This window comes from Juglans regia, chromosome 6 (genome assembly GCF_001411555.2).
Source record: "Juglans regia cultivar Chandler chromosome 6, Walnut 2.0, whole genome shotgun sequence".
In the NCBI taxonomy this organism is placed as follows: Eukaryota; Viridiplantae; Streptophyta; class Magnoliopsida; order Fagales; family Juglandaceae; genus Juglans; species Juglans regia.
This window is the reverse complement of record NC_049906.1, coordinates 3,612,874-3,627,305: the sequence shown is the minus strand read 5'-3', so window position 1 is coordinate 3,627,305 and position 14,432 is coordinate 3,612,874. Positions and strand designations below refer to the sequence as shown.

General features: G+C 32.9%; 1 long non-coding RNA gene across 1 annotated transcript; it reads right to left on the bottom strand.

Annotated features, from left to right (window-relative positions):
• Positions 1–231: 231 nt before the first annotated feature.
• Positions 232–2,923, bottom strand: LOC109013385. Its single transcript, XR_001999578.2, has 4 exons — positions 2,782–2,923; positions 2,472–2,609; positions 2,214–2,321; positions 232–490 (listed from the first exon to the last, which is right to left on the bottom strand). It is a non-coding gene; the product is annotated as an uncharacterized LOC109013385 (long non-coding RNA).
• Positions 2,924–14,432: the final 11,509 nt, after the last annotated feature.

Here is a 14,432-nt window from a genome sequence, read left to right as displayed (position 1 = left end):
AGAGAAATATTTTAATCATAAAGAAATTTTATAAAAATAAATTTATAAATTAATATAACTTTATACTCATGTCAATTTATAAATTTATTTTATAAAATAAAATAAAATAAAAATATAATCCTGAGTGATACTGAAAAAATGACGAAAAATCATGAGGTGGATGGAGTATGTAATAATTGATGATAAATAAGAAAGATCTATCAAGAAAATGTTGATCTAACACCGCATACACAGAGGGGTCGGAGAGTTACTACTTGTCACGATAAATTCAAATAACATAATTTAATGTTTGCACGATCTATCAATATCTTCAACATAATAAACTATAAAATCCCATAGGTCCTACTAAGCCAAATAACAATAATTAAATCCCCATATTCAACTGAAATCTTCTACTAGCAATGGTACCTTAGGTACTCGATTCCCTACCCTCAACTTAGCTTTGCTCACATTTTCTATTCCAAGTCTTCAGCTGAACCATCCACATTATCTAAAAAATATTTTAAAAATAAGAGAATAAGTTATCAACAACTCATTACGCAAAGCACATATACTAATGTGTACAACATGAGCCTTTTCATAAAGTATAATATGCAGGAAACAAATACATCTCATTTTTATATGCAGATCTCAAAACATCTTAACTAAATTTCAGAGTGACATTTCAATATTTTCATATCAAAAACCAACTGTTCATATTCAACAATGCTTTGGCATAACATAACTGAACATATTCTTCTTATGATATCATATTGTATTGTATCGTATCGTATCACCATATCATCTCATATACCATGTTTAACTTTCATGGTAGGGTTGTGTTATCCCCGATAGCTAAACTAACCTTAGTTCATTTTCCATTTCGTGCAAATCTAGTATAGGAACCTCGCTTATCTAACTCTTGCAGAGTATTCTCTAAATTTTGGAAATGTACTATAGCCGTGTCACGAAAACCTATATTATAATATGGACAATGCTAGGGATCCTGCTACATGTCCCGGTCCTTTTTTTTTTTTAGGTTTTTTTTACTCAGTGATTAAGAAAATGTTATTTAATAATATTGTGGATTTAAAAAATATATATATATATTTAAAAGTGTTAAAAAATAATGTGAAAAAAACAGTTTTAAATATTTTTTGTTTTTTTCACATCATTTTTTTAACACTTTTAAATATTTTTTAAAAAAGAAAAAAATTCACAATATAATTAAACAGCATTTTCTTAATTACTAAGGAAAAAAAACTAAAAAAAAAAAAAAAAGGAGCGGCACATGTAGAGTGATACCCCAGTGGAGATCCCTATCATTTTCATTATAATATTTGTGCACACCTTAATAAACAAACCAAACTAGTAAATTAACTTAACTAACTAAAGTTTAGAGTATTTTAAGGATAAAACCAGATAAGCCCACCAACAGTTAAGCTTCTAACCACGTGACCAAGAGAATTAACACAATCCAATAGTCCCTCTAATATGGACATCTCCAAGATACCAAAAATCCCAAAACAAACATCAACCCGTCAACATAAAAATGGGCCCAAAAAAAGTCCAATGTTACTTCTAATAGCCCACATAAACCTGACCAGCCCATACTTAACCCGAACACAGCCCACCTATCAACCCTAAATATTGACACAACTCCCACAACACGCCTACACAACCAACCCCATAGTAAAATATAAATTAAAGCAAGTCCGACGTCAATTCTAGTAACCCGTATATAATTAAGGATAGCCCACAACCGTCACAAATCCAACACATCCATTATAGCCCAAGACCAAAAGTCAACATTAATTCAAAACAAAATACCAAACAGCCACAATTCCAGCCCACTACACCATACATAACAGTCTAAATATTAAATAAGCCTATTTACAACCCAAATATCAACCCAACACTTCTTCACACAAGACATTCATAAAACTTCCCGATGGTACTTAGTAACAACTGAAACAGCAGCTTATACCCATAAAGTACCATGTCAATTCGTCAATCAATAATTAAACCACAAACAGCCATCATCATCTCCGGACGGTAACACAACTCCGCCCACACCGCCACTTCAAAACTCATCCGCCACCTACTCAACCCAACAACAGCGCACATCAAATCTCTTCCACCCAACAACTTCACAATTTAGAGACTTCCAACACTAACCCAACAAAGTAAATACCAAGATCACCATAAACCAATTCATGCGGAGAAGGAATTACCTTGGACAGGTGGTATCCGGTGGCTTCTATTGGTCACTGCCTTACTCCTAGAGAACGAGAATAGAAAACCTTAAAAACAGGAGTCATGCTCCACATAAGGCTACTGCTCTGCCATATAAAAAATATGTAATTTTATATTTTTATCATCTATTTCATATTTCATAAAATACGAAGGTAAAATGATAAAATTACGTATTTTTAGTTAGTATGCATGAACGTGGTTTTAAAAACAGAGGGGCAACGGTGAGGAGTGCTTACCGACGCGATGAGGAGGGATCGAAAATGGCGTTGGATGGCGGGGTGAAGTCAACTTAAGCACAACTGTCGTCGAGCTTGAAGGGAGCACAACCAAGATTTCAAAAATCGTAGTCACGAACTCGTGGAAGAGGGTAAAATCTGAAATTGAATCAATCAGTCCATAAGGCATAACGGTGAGAAGAGATAAGAGCAAGGAAAAACCAAAAAACCGTCAGAAATCAGAAATGGAACTACGAGAAGAGGAGATTTCGGGGTACGATAAATTGAAAGAAGGAAGAGAGAGAGAGAGAGAGAGAGTGGAAAGGCTTACCGGCGGAAGCCAGTGGCGCCGAATAAGGTGCTCGACGGCGACGATCCACATCCAGTCTAGAGATTGAGGCACGGTTGAGAGGAGAGGGTTGAGAGAAGTCTGCTGCAAGTGAGGAACCGAAGGAAAAGCAAAACAAAATACACAAAAGAAAGGGAAAACCATCGAAAACGTGGGATTCGGGATTTTCGGACGAGGGGAAAAACTGAAACTGAAAATTAATTTTAATTTTGAATTTTTATCATTTCATTTTAATTTTTAGTTTTTATCATTTCATTTTAATTTTTAGTTTTTATCTAAAATTATTTCGTCTCAATTTACAATCTAAATCCCCACATAACTGAAAGGAGAAGAAACCGTCAGGTGGAGGAAAAGAGAAGAGGAAGACATACCTGATCGAAGAAACGGTGTCGTCTGCTTCGTCAAGAAGAAAAATAAAAATATGGGGCCTGGGCATGCAATCCTTAAGACTGGTCATTTGAGAGTATTGGCCAATACCAATTATGAATGTGACCAGACAAGAACAAAAATAAAAGTATAAAGAAAAGGAGATATACAAGTTAAACAAAATTAAAATATACATATATGTATTTTTTTCATTATTTTTCTATTTATAAAAAAAAAATTATATATATATATATTGTATTAATTTGGGGTTGCCCCCACATTAGCCTTGTCCCTCATATGAGTAGTACTGTGTGTCCCTTTTTTATAATTAAAGGCTATTTATTTTAGTTTTGATAATTTGATATATAAAGGATATTAAAACATTCAATAATTGGAGTACAAATGCATTGGCTTCACCTTAATAGCAAAAGATGTAAAGGCTTTGAAATGATATGTGATCTGTTACAGTCGTTGAGAGAGAAAAAAAAAAAAAAAACTTTATAAGTTGTATGTTACTTACTCTAAATTAAAGGAAACAAAGTGTTTGAAAGAAATGTATAAATTGACGTAGTTTCATGTAATCTGATGTCTACATAAATAAATAATGTCAATTTATGAATTTACCTTTATAAAATCTATTTGTAGCTAAATCATTAATTTATCAATAGCCATTAATTTTTGCCTACAAGTATCACCTACTAATAACAAGCTATGGAACTTATTTAATTAATATGTATTAAAAAGAAAAAGAAAAAGAAAAGACTCACTAACGAGATTTACCTCCATTAATTTTATGAGAAATTCTACAGGCCACCAGGGTTGGGGAACTGTTGGGGAATTGGCTATTATAAAATTTAAAAAAAATAAAATAAATTTAAAAAAAAAAACAACCTTTTGGGTAATGCTATGTGTCACAGAAAGTTGTGATAAATATGACAATGGCTCTCAAAGAATCACAGATATCAACTTTACCAAAACTTCCATCGTCCGTCTCAAGATCTAGAGGAAAAGACTATAGGAGCAAGAAATGAAGAGCAGAAAACTACGAGTCCTTACATAAGCAGCATCAACTCAAGATTTTAAGTGGGACATCTTCTTGTCTGGATCTACGACTTGATGAGGAGTTAAAACTCAAATCAACAAATCTCAAAGAAACTTCCAGGTCAAAATCAACTTTAGTTTGTAATTTTTTTTTTTTTTTTTTTACACTGGGAGATGGAGCGAGACAACAAAGTTACCTCCCTTTTGTATTGGATTTGAGTGTAAATTTTAGTTCTTTAGGCTAAACTTTACTGGCATTTATGACCCAGATGAGACTGTTCCCTGGATTTTCATGAATGCTTCTCTTTTATTCATATACTTGGCCTTCGTGTGCCAAAAAAAAAAAAAGATGAAGAAAGGAGAAAAAGCGTCTAAGAGAGAGAGAGAGAGAGAGAGAGACGCCGCCGCGCGTTGTGGGTAGGAGAACTAGATCTATGGCAGTGATCTGTTGAACCAACTGGTGGGTTGCATTTGTGTTGGGTACCGAATCTGTGCTGGGTGTTCAAGATCACACACACTTAATTCTTGTTAGGAGCTTGAGGAAGAAGATGAGAAGAAAAACTTGCAAACGAAGAAGTTGCGACCACGTCTTCATCTGTTTGGGAGGAAGGCTTCGTGTTCCTCTATGGGAAGACAAAGGGAGCGCGCAGCTCTTCAAGAGGGAGAGCAAAAATGATGGAACACGATCATTTGATATATATGAAACACATTTTCATTTTCCACGTGGATGTTGGTTACACGGTGGTTCTCTCATGCGGTTACAAGTAGAATTTCTCTAATTTTATTTTGCAAGGCTAGGTTTGCATATGGTCTAATTTGCCTCATATTTACCTTCTTCACTTACAAAATGATCGAGACCATTAATAATTTTTATTTTTGCATAAATTTAGTAAAACTTGAGTAAATATGTTAATTATGTTGTGTTATATATATATATATGGTGAATAAATAAGATGATCTTCTCTGTTAATTTTTTAACATGATACATTTACTCTTTTTTTCTTTTCTTTTTTTTTACTGTAATCAAGCATTAATTGGAAAGATAAATGATATTTGAAGTCGTGAAGAAATTTACAAAAATCTCACGTAGTACTTAGTTGTTTACTATTCTTTTAATTTTTCAACAAATTTTTCATACTTACACCTATTTTTTGTCATTAATAAAATCTCACATTCTCATTTTTTTCACATCTCATAAGAGGAAAGAAAATATCTTAGTCTTTTTTTATAAGCTATTTGGTAAATTTACAATCTCATTTTTTTTATTTACTTACACTTTTCTTTTCAAGTCTTTCACTATAGCTAGCTAACTTATTAATTTAGATTAGTTTTATTAGTAAGTACGTTTGTATGTATATATATATACACATATATACACACACACTACTATAAAATTAATAATTAGGAGTGAAGGTAAAGATAAAATCACATAGCTAATTTTTATTGTTTGTTTCAACAAATCTCACATAACTATTTCTATCTTAATTTTTTATCGTTAACTACAAGAGATTTTAGTTTTAGGGATGAAATAATTTAGAGACAAATTTTAACTTTTAGAGACAAAATATAAATTTCGTCTCAAAAAATAATGACTTTGTAAAAATGTTTGAGCGTCATAAAATCCGTTTCGAACCACATTTTCTGTGACGAATTAGATCATCTCAAAACGGCAAAACCATTCGAATTGTAAAAAAATAGTTCGAACGGTAAAGATTTGGTGGGAAGGTTGCAAGCTCGTTTGAACACAATGTTTATGCATTTGAACGGAACATTTGGTGTGAAATTAAATTAAAATTGATGGGGTTTTGGTTAAACCCTGTTCGAACGGAACATAAAATATTTACAAATTCATAGATTAATTTTATGTAATTAATGAAAAAATATTTTAATGATTTTTTTTATGTTAAATATATATTACTTATAATATCATTTTTTACATTAATTGCATCCCAAAGTTATAATGTATGGCGGGAATATAATGTATAACTATTTGAATATTTTAATTAATTATACAAAATACAAATAGTCATCTTAGTTCTTAAAAAAAATCATATTTAATGCTAATAAAATATATACACTACTGGGCCATATCGTGTAGCAGCGTCTCGACTCCAACATTGCATGCCTCAATATCAGTCACTCGAGACATGAACTTCGACTCAGTCTCTGCAAGGGCGACCCGAACTGCATCAATGATCTCTGATGTCTGTGCGCGCATCTCTACATGCACGATATCTGCAATCTTCTCACGAGTAGCACTATGTGTTGCACCATGTGTAGATGTCTCACCAGATGCGTCCTGTGCACCTCCCTGAGTGTTGACTGCCTCTGTAGTGGGTGCACGAATACGAAATCTGGAGTGTCCGATGCTTCAAGACAAGGTCATCGAGTTGATCGGTCCAATTGACTCTCAAAGGGGCTTAAACGCTTCAGGCTTGACTCCTTTTGCTAAAAGTAATCGTGTGAGCATGACTCCAAACGACAATATATCTATCATAAATTTTTTTTTCGATAAGTACAAGTATTATATATATCAAAAGGAGTAACAATGTACACTGAATAAAATAAAACTCTACATGTCGTAATATAGGTGGCCTTTGATCGAATTCTAGCGAATATATATCTCGCTAGGTCGATCGGCACTTCACGAGCGACTCGTAACATAAATTGTGCACAGTCCATGCTCATCTCAGTCTTGTGCAGTCGAGGATCAATGTTGTTGGTTATTATAACGTTCATGATCTTGAAAAAATTAGATAAATCCACTTGTTTAATGCTCTTGCTCCCATCATAGGAAGGAGTATCTGGACCCACAACCAACTAACGAACCTCATGATCAGCAAGGCCATCGATCTCATCAGGCATCATAGTATCATCTTCCTCTGCAGTCTCCCCATCGCCTACAAATGTAGGCTCTCTAGGCACCACGTTAGAATATGCAATGGGCAGTCGAGGGATACCTAGAAAATTAACAACTGCATCAACTGAAAAGCGTACTATGACGCCTCAGAAGGAAAAAGTGTATGCGTCATCCTCCTGGCTGGCACGACTAAGTTCTTTGTAGAATTCAGATACAATATTGATGTAGGAAACTATTTTGTTCATCCTTTCGTCCTTCTGATCAATGATCGGTGTCCAACCACGATCCAGAAAGACAGATGCGAGAGAATGTCCCTCCCACAGAAGATCCCTAAAATCGTCTATCTTCTCTACTGTCTCTCCAACAAAACAGTCATCTCTCAAATAGGTTCCAATGGCCATTTATGTGAGTTTGACTGGTAATAAAATAGGTTCGAACGCCCATATACGACCTTTCGAACCTTGTCTTTTCGTGTTCCGTTCGAACATCGTAGTTTACATTCGAACATCAACATTTGGTTCGAAATCGCCCATGGCTGAGTCGACTTAGCCATTGCAAAACCTTAAATCTACCGTTTAAAACTTATATTTTTTCCTCCCACAACAACAACCCATTTAACGGCGGGATTGAACAACCCATTTACATGTTTTACCCAAAAATAATTAGTAAAAAAGGTTGGGGGAGGACATACCTGTTGTAGGTTGGAGAGTGGTGGTGGACAGTGGCTTCAACGGCGGCGTTTGGCCGTAAGTGGCACTGGAGCGACGTAGGGAACAATGTTTGGTTTGGTGCGTTCTAACGGCACTGGGTCTGGACATGATGCCTTTTATTTATTTTTGTTCGTTCGAACGATTATTAATGATGTTCGAACGCATTCCAAAAATATTTAATTGGTTCGAACGCTTATGAATACCGTTCCAACCGTAAAAATATTGCATTGGTTATTATTAAATTTTTTATATAATATAGCATATATACTTATACTACTTATATATAATACTTATACAACTTATAATACGAACTACTTGATTATTATATACTAATATTTATACTACTACTTATAATATATACTTATAATACTACAACATATTATAAATATATATACAACTATATAATTATATACTACTATGAGAAATCTCTTCCTTGCCTTACTTTATCATTTTTCTGTAACAAAAGAATGAATTTTTACTAAAATATTTGGACAAGAAATTCAATTTAAATTCGTATTTTCCCTGTATCAAAAGAAATTAAATCTTTAAGGAAGTTTCATTAACTAGAGAAATTAATTTTTTAACAATATATACTACTATAAATATAATATACTACTATATATATAATATACTTGTATAGTTATACTTATATATTTATAACTATCATATAATATACTTATATATAATACATACTTATAAGTATAAGATCAATACATATAGTTAAATAAAGAAAGATATATCATATAAGAAGATATATCATATACTACTACTAATATACCTGGTTTAATGTGATATGTTGAATCAAGACTAATTTCTTATTACATGGCCAAACATTTCTCTTCCTAGAAAGTTAAAGATAAATAGTTGGAAGGCCAAAAATATAATAAAGATATACAAGGGCTGAAAGGATGAACAAGATACCTTCTAGCTCTTTGATATAATGAAAAAGATGCAACCTGGTACAATGATTTTCATTACTGTTAAATGTGAATGAAATAAATGGTGCAAAATGAATTTATTTATCGAAATTTTATGTGGCCACCACGATAGGACCAAAAACTTTAACTACTCGATCTGGTGTTACATTTTTATTTTCTTTTGTCGTCAAGACAGTTCTAGAACCTAAAATTTGCGAGTGTTTAGTCATTTACTCATGTAATCTTCAAGTTTAGGGAATTTCACATGCATGGAACCCTTGTTTTATTTTGAGCAACAACATTGCAAAAAAAAAAAAAATAATAAATAAAAGCAGCTCGGAGTTGAATGTTATTAATATCTTGGGTGCGGCTACTCTGCCGCCCCATCTTGACCGCTGGGCGGTAAAGTAGTTTTTTTTTTTTCTTTTCACATTTTTTTAATATATTTAAATACATTTAAAAAAAATACATCAATATATTTAAAATCACTTTCTTAATCACTAAGTAAAAAAAAAATAATAAAAAAAAAAATAAAAAAAGACAAGTGATTAAATAGAGGTGTCAAATAAAGTGGGCATAGTAATGTTTTCCTAATATCTTATGATAAAAGAGAAGATAGTGTACTTCAATTTTGATATGGGTATACCAATATTGTCATTCATATACTTGTTGAGAAGTCGACTTCGGCTCGGTTACGTAACTAGCATCTTTGCTTTTCTTGGGCCTTCTACTATTCAGAATATTGGTGGGTTTTGTGTTGTTGCTCCTCCTTTCTGGGGTTTTAACAAAATTCAAAGAACAGTTGGGTCTTTGGCCCAAAAGAAAACAAAAAAGTATTAGGCATTCTTCTAATTTTTTGCGAGATTGATAATTTTTTGCGAGTAGGTACTATTTTCATACTATTCATTTTCTCTTGACGAGGCACATGGTGACATGTGGTTTTTATTAAAAACATATTCAAAATAAAAAAGACGTCCAAAAATATAAAAGGAAGATTGAAACTTTTAGTTCCATCTATCTCCTTTGTATTTGCATTTTTTTCTTTGAACCACGTAGACATCAAGAGTGTCATCTGAATAGTACACTTTAGATGCCCGGTAGCATCATCCGTAGTAGAAATGGCATTTGAGTTGTCTTTTTTTTGTTTTTTTTGTTTTGAAAGTAACTTGAGTTGTCCTTTCTAGTTGATTATTAATCCCATATCAATTCCATATATGCCAGCTAATACTTTACCTTCTAGTCCAAGAGAAGAGAAGAGTACAATATGTATTAATATTTTGAATATATAGTCTCAAGCCGAACAAGACAAAAACACGACTTTAAAAGACTTTGAATTTATTTCAGCCACATTTTATTCGTAAGGTTAATAAAAATAATCAGTGCAATTAATAGGTTTAGAAAGATATGCAAATGACATCTCCTTACTACACGTCATATGTTCACATATGACCACTACTTTCTTGGTCATGTCGTTCTGAAAGACAACAGCTGTTTTCATTCATCCAACTTGAAGATATAAATATCTAATTTGTTTGTTTCTATCTCTCCCTCTCTTTTTTTTTTCCCTTCCTTTTTTCGTAATTGAGAAATTGTATTATTGAATAAAAATAATCCTAACTAATCTCAAGATTTACAAAATTTTTAATAAGGAATTTTATGAAAACATTTTACTAGTCTGATATCTCCAGAGTGTGAATGCTGAGTACTTCCAAACTCAAGAAGTCTGGTTTATACAGCTCACTCCATAACCACTACACCACCCTTGGAGTTAAAATATAATTAAGTCTGGTTTAAATGTCAGTTATTATTTATTCCTATTTACAACACACTTTCTAATCGCCCCTAGCTGACACCAAATCCAAGTTCCGCCTTCATGTATGTTCTTTGATTTATACTTTATTTTGAAAATAAGTGACATGAAATAATTAATTAAAAAATTGGAGTATTGAATCATAACAAAGAAATAGAGAAAAGGCCAGGTCGTGTCTGTTTTAAATTTTAATTTCCAAAGCCACCTACGTACTCAACATAAACCTTAGTACTTACCTTTACTTGGGTACGTAATTTTTTTCTTTTCTTTTTACCATAATGTGAGGAAAAACCACCCACAAATTGCCCTTCAGCATCTTTAATGAGTACCCCACCTCCTTCAAATAATTCCAAAATGTCAAAACAATTCTCATTAATATTAGTTTGACCCGTTCCAATAGTTGGACAAGCCCTTTTTAGAACTTGAATTTCCGGGAAACTCCACAAGTTCTAACTATTATAGGCCTAATTAATTATATTGCTTTATAGATTATATTTAAAAAAAAAATCTATACATCCCACTATCATGTTGAGATGACATTGCTCACTAATTTTTATATTTTCTCTCTAAAAAAAATAAAAAATCATTCAAAGATTGATGATAAAAGTATACTATCATATTTTATATAATAAGAAGAGAGCGTAGTTTATAGTACTACTCTTAAAAAAAATATAATGGTTTTGCCGAAATAAATATATAATAGAAATTGCATTTGAATGGTCTATTTGATTATTCTTACAGAAATATTTTGAATAGTCTGAAGCAAGGGAATTACTAGACAAATTACAAAACACGACTTTAAAAGGCAGTTGACTTGTCAAATTATTTTTGCATTTATTCAGGCTTTTTTTATCGTTAGGTTTAATAATAAAAAAAAAATCAGTGCAAATGACAGGTTTGAAAAATATGTAAATGACCACTAATTTCTTATTCATGTCATCTCAATGACCACAATTTTCTTATTCATGTCCTTCTCAATGACAACCACTACAATACAATTACTTTTTAATTACGATTGAAAAATTGTGAGTCTCCAAATCGTCACTAAAATTTTTTTTCTGTGACAATTTCTGGAAATCGTCATTAAAGACAGATGAGATTTTTTTTTATGTTCGAACGTATGAAAAATTTACATTCGAACGTCACATATACGTATGAACATTGTGGCTACTTACATGCGAACGTGAAATGTTTTGACGCCAATGTTCGAACGTTATTAATTAACATTCGAACGTAAAATATTTTGTGCCAACATGCGAATGTTAATTACTAACGTTCGAACGTTTGTGCCAATTAATGAGTACCCCACCTCCTCCAAATAATTCCAAAATGTCAAAACAATTCCCATTAATATTAAGTTTGACCCGTTCCAATAGTTGGACAAGCCCTTTTTAGAACTTGAATTTCCGGGAAACTCCACAAGTTCTAACTATTATAGGCCTAATTAATTATATTGCTTTATAGATTATATTTAAAAAAAAATCTATACATCCCACTATCATGTTGAGATGACATTGCTCACTAATTTTTATATTTTCTCTCTAAAAAAAATAAAAAATCATTCAAAGATTGATGATAAAAGTATACTATCATATTTTATATAATAAGAAGAGAGCGTAGTTTATAGTACTACTCTTAAAAAAAATATAATGGTTTTGCCGAAATAAATATATAATAGAAATTGCATTTGAATGGTCTATTTGATTATTCTTACAGAAATATTTTGAATAGTCTGAAGCAAGGGAATTACTAGACAAATTACAAAACACGACTTTAAAAGGCAGTTGACTTGTCAAATTATTTTTGCATTTATTCAGGCTTTTTTTATCGTTAGGTTTAATAAAAAAAAAAAATCAGTGCAAATGACAGGTTTGAAAAATATGTAAATGACCACTAATTTCTTATTCATGTCATCTCAATGACCACAATTTTCTTATTCATGTCCTTCTCAATGACAACCACTACAATACAATTACTTTTTAGTTACGATTGAAAAATTATGAGTCTCCAAATCGTCACTAAAATTTTTTTTCTGTGACAATTTCTGGAAATCGTCATTAAAGACAGATGAGATTTTTTTTTTATGTTCGAACGTATAAAAAATTTACATTCGAACGTCACATATACGTATGAACATTGTGGCTACTTACATGCGAACATGAAATGTTTTGACGCCAATGTTCGAACGTTATTAATTAACATTCGAACGTAAAATGTTTTGTGCCAACATGCGAATGTTAATTACTAACGTTCGAACGTTTGTGCCAATTTAATTAAATATGACTCTAATTTAAAAATTATGTGATTTTTATAGTGCATAATTTGTGAACAAGTCTATATAATTGACTTGTATATATTTATATATACACAATTTGTAATATATAAATATATATTTATGTTTATATATATTTGAAGTGCAATGATTTAGAATTAAATATGAAAAATATAACATTAAATAAGATTGAAAATTGATTAGTGAAAAACCATAGAAGTATTAAATAATATTTTTCTTTACAAATAATAAAAATAAAATACAAAATATGATCGAATTTTTTAAACAACACTCAGATGATAGCGTTGTTCTCGAAATTCGAACTTCGTAGCTCTTCAGTCAAGGTATCAACCTTGTCGTTGAGGATACCTACACGATGGGCAATCTCAGAGACAGACGCCTCTATAGCCGCGAGCAATCGATCGATCTTACGATCAATATGTGTAGTCAGCTGTGAGATCGCCGCATCAACCAAGCAGGCCTCGCATCTCCCGTAGATGTACTCGGTGGCTGCTGACTACTACTCCCCACATGACCTGGCTCAAGCTGCGTCGGAGGAACTAGATCCTCTACAGGGGGTGACTGATGTCCCTTAACCTGTCCAACGCTATGTCGATGCGTGGTCATGTCGATAGGGCTCATCTGATCTTTGACCCACTCCTCTGGCTGAGTTGGCACTCCCCGTACAAGTAATAGCCAGCTGATTAGGACACCGTATGAGAGATTATCCGTGGAGACGATGCTCGCCTCATAACGAATCCTTTCAAAGATGTGAAATGGCAAATCTATGGGATCTCTATGTGCCACTCGTATAAAAAACTATGCCTGAAGCAAACTAAAAGTGGTTTTATGTGCCATAGGATCCACGTTTGTTGTAACAAAAAGCTGCAACATGTAGAACAACGGTAGCAAATGGTTCTAGTTGAATGCGTTCTTCCTCTCAATCTGCATGCGGTCCCTCCCAGTGAGGATGTAGAAATCCTCGTTTTGGTCATCATCCCGAGCCTCGAGGCCAGTATCATCGGCTTTTGACCGGTCTGCATCTCTGGCTGATATTGGCTCAAATGGGCAGCCAGTAGATGATGAAGAAGTGCCTACATCCTCACGGCGTGTAGCGTGTGCAGATGTCTGAACTCCTCGACGAATCCCGAGATGCTCGGCAATGACATCTTGTGAAATCTCAATGGAAACACTGCGTACAATCACGATGTGAGAGGATATGTCCTGAGGCATGTTACACATCTCTATACAGAACTCCTGAACCATTGAGCGGTATACCTTCCCCCTCAATGTGCAGATATTTCCCTAGTCTCTACTGATGAAAACATCTCTCAGATTCGTCTGTTCCCATATGAGTTCGTCGAACTCATTAATCAGGATCTCTCGCTCTACCATAACAGTACGCGCCCCGATATGAGTAGTATCTTGAGTGGCTCATTCCCTCTCTCGTTTCCTAGTTTGTAGAGGATGAGCCATATCTTGAAAATAGAAAAAAAAAAATATATTTACAATGATGTATTTTTTGTATTAATTTTAAGTTTCTCTGCATTAACATTTGAACGTAACTAGTAAATAAATTTAAATGATGTACATTCAGACATATGTGTTTTACATGCAAACGTAAAGTATACACGTTTATCTTAACTAAATTTAAAAA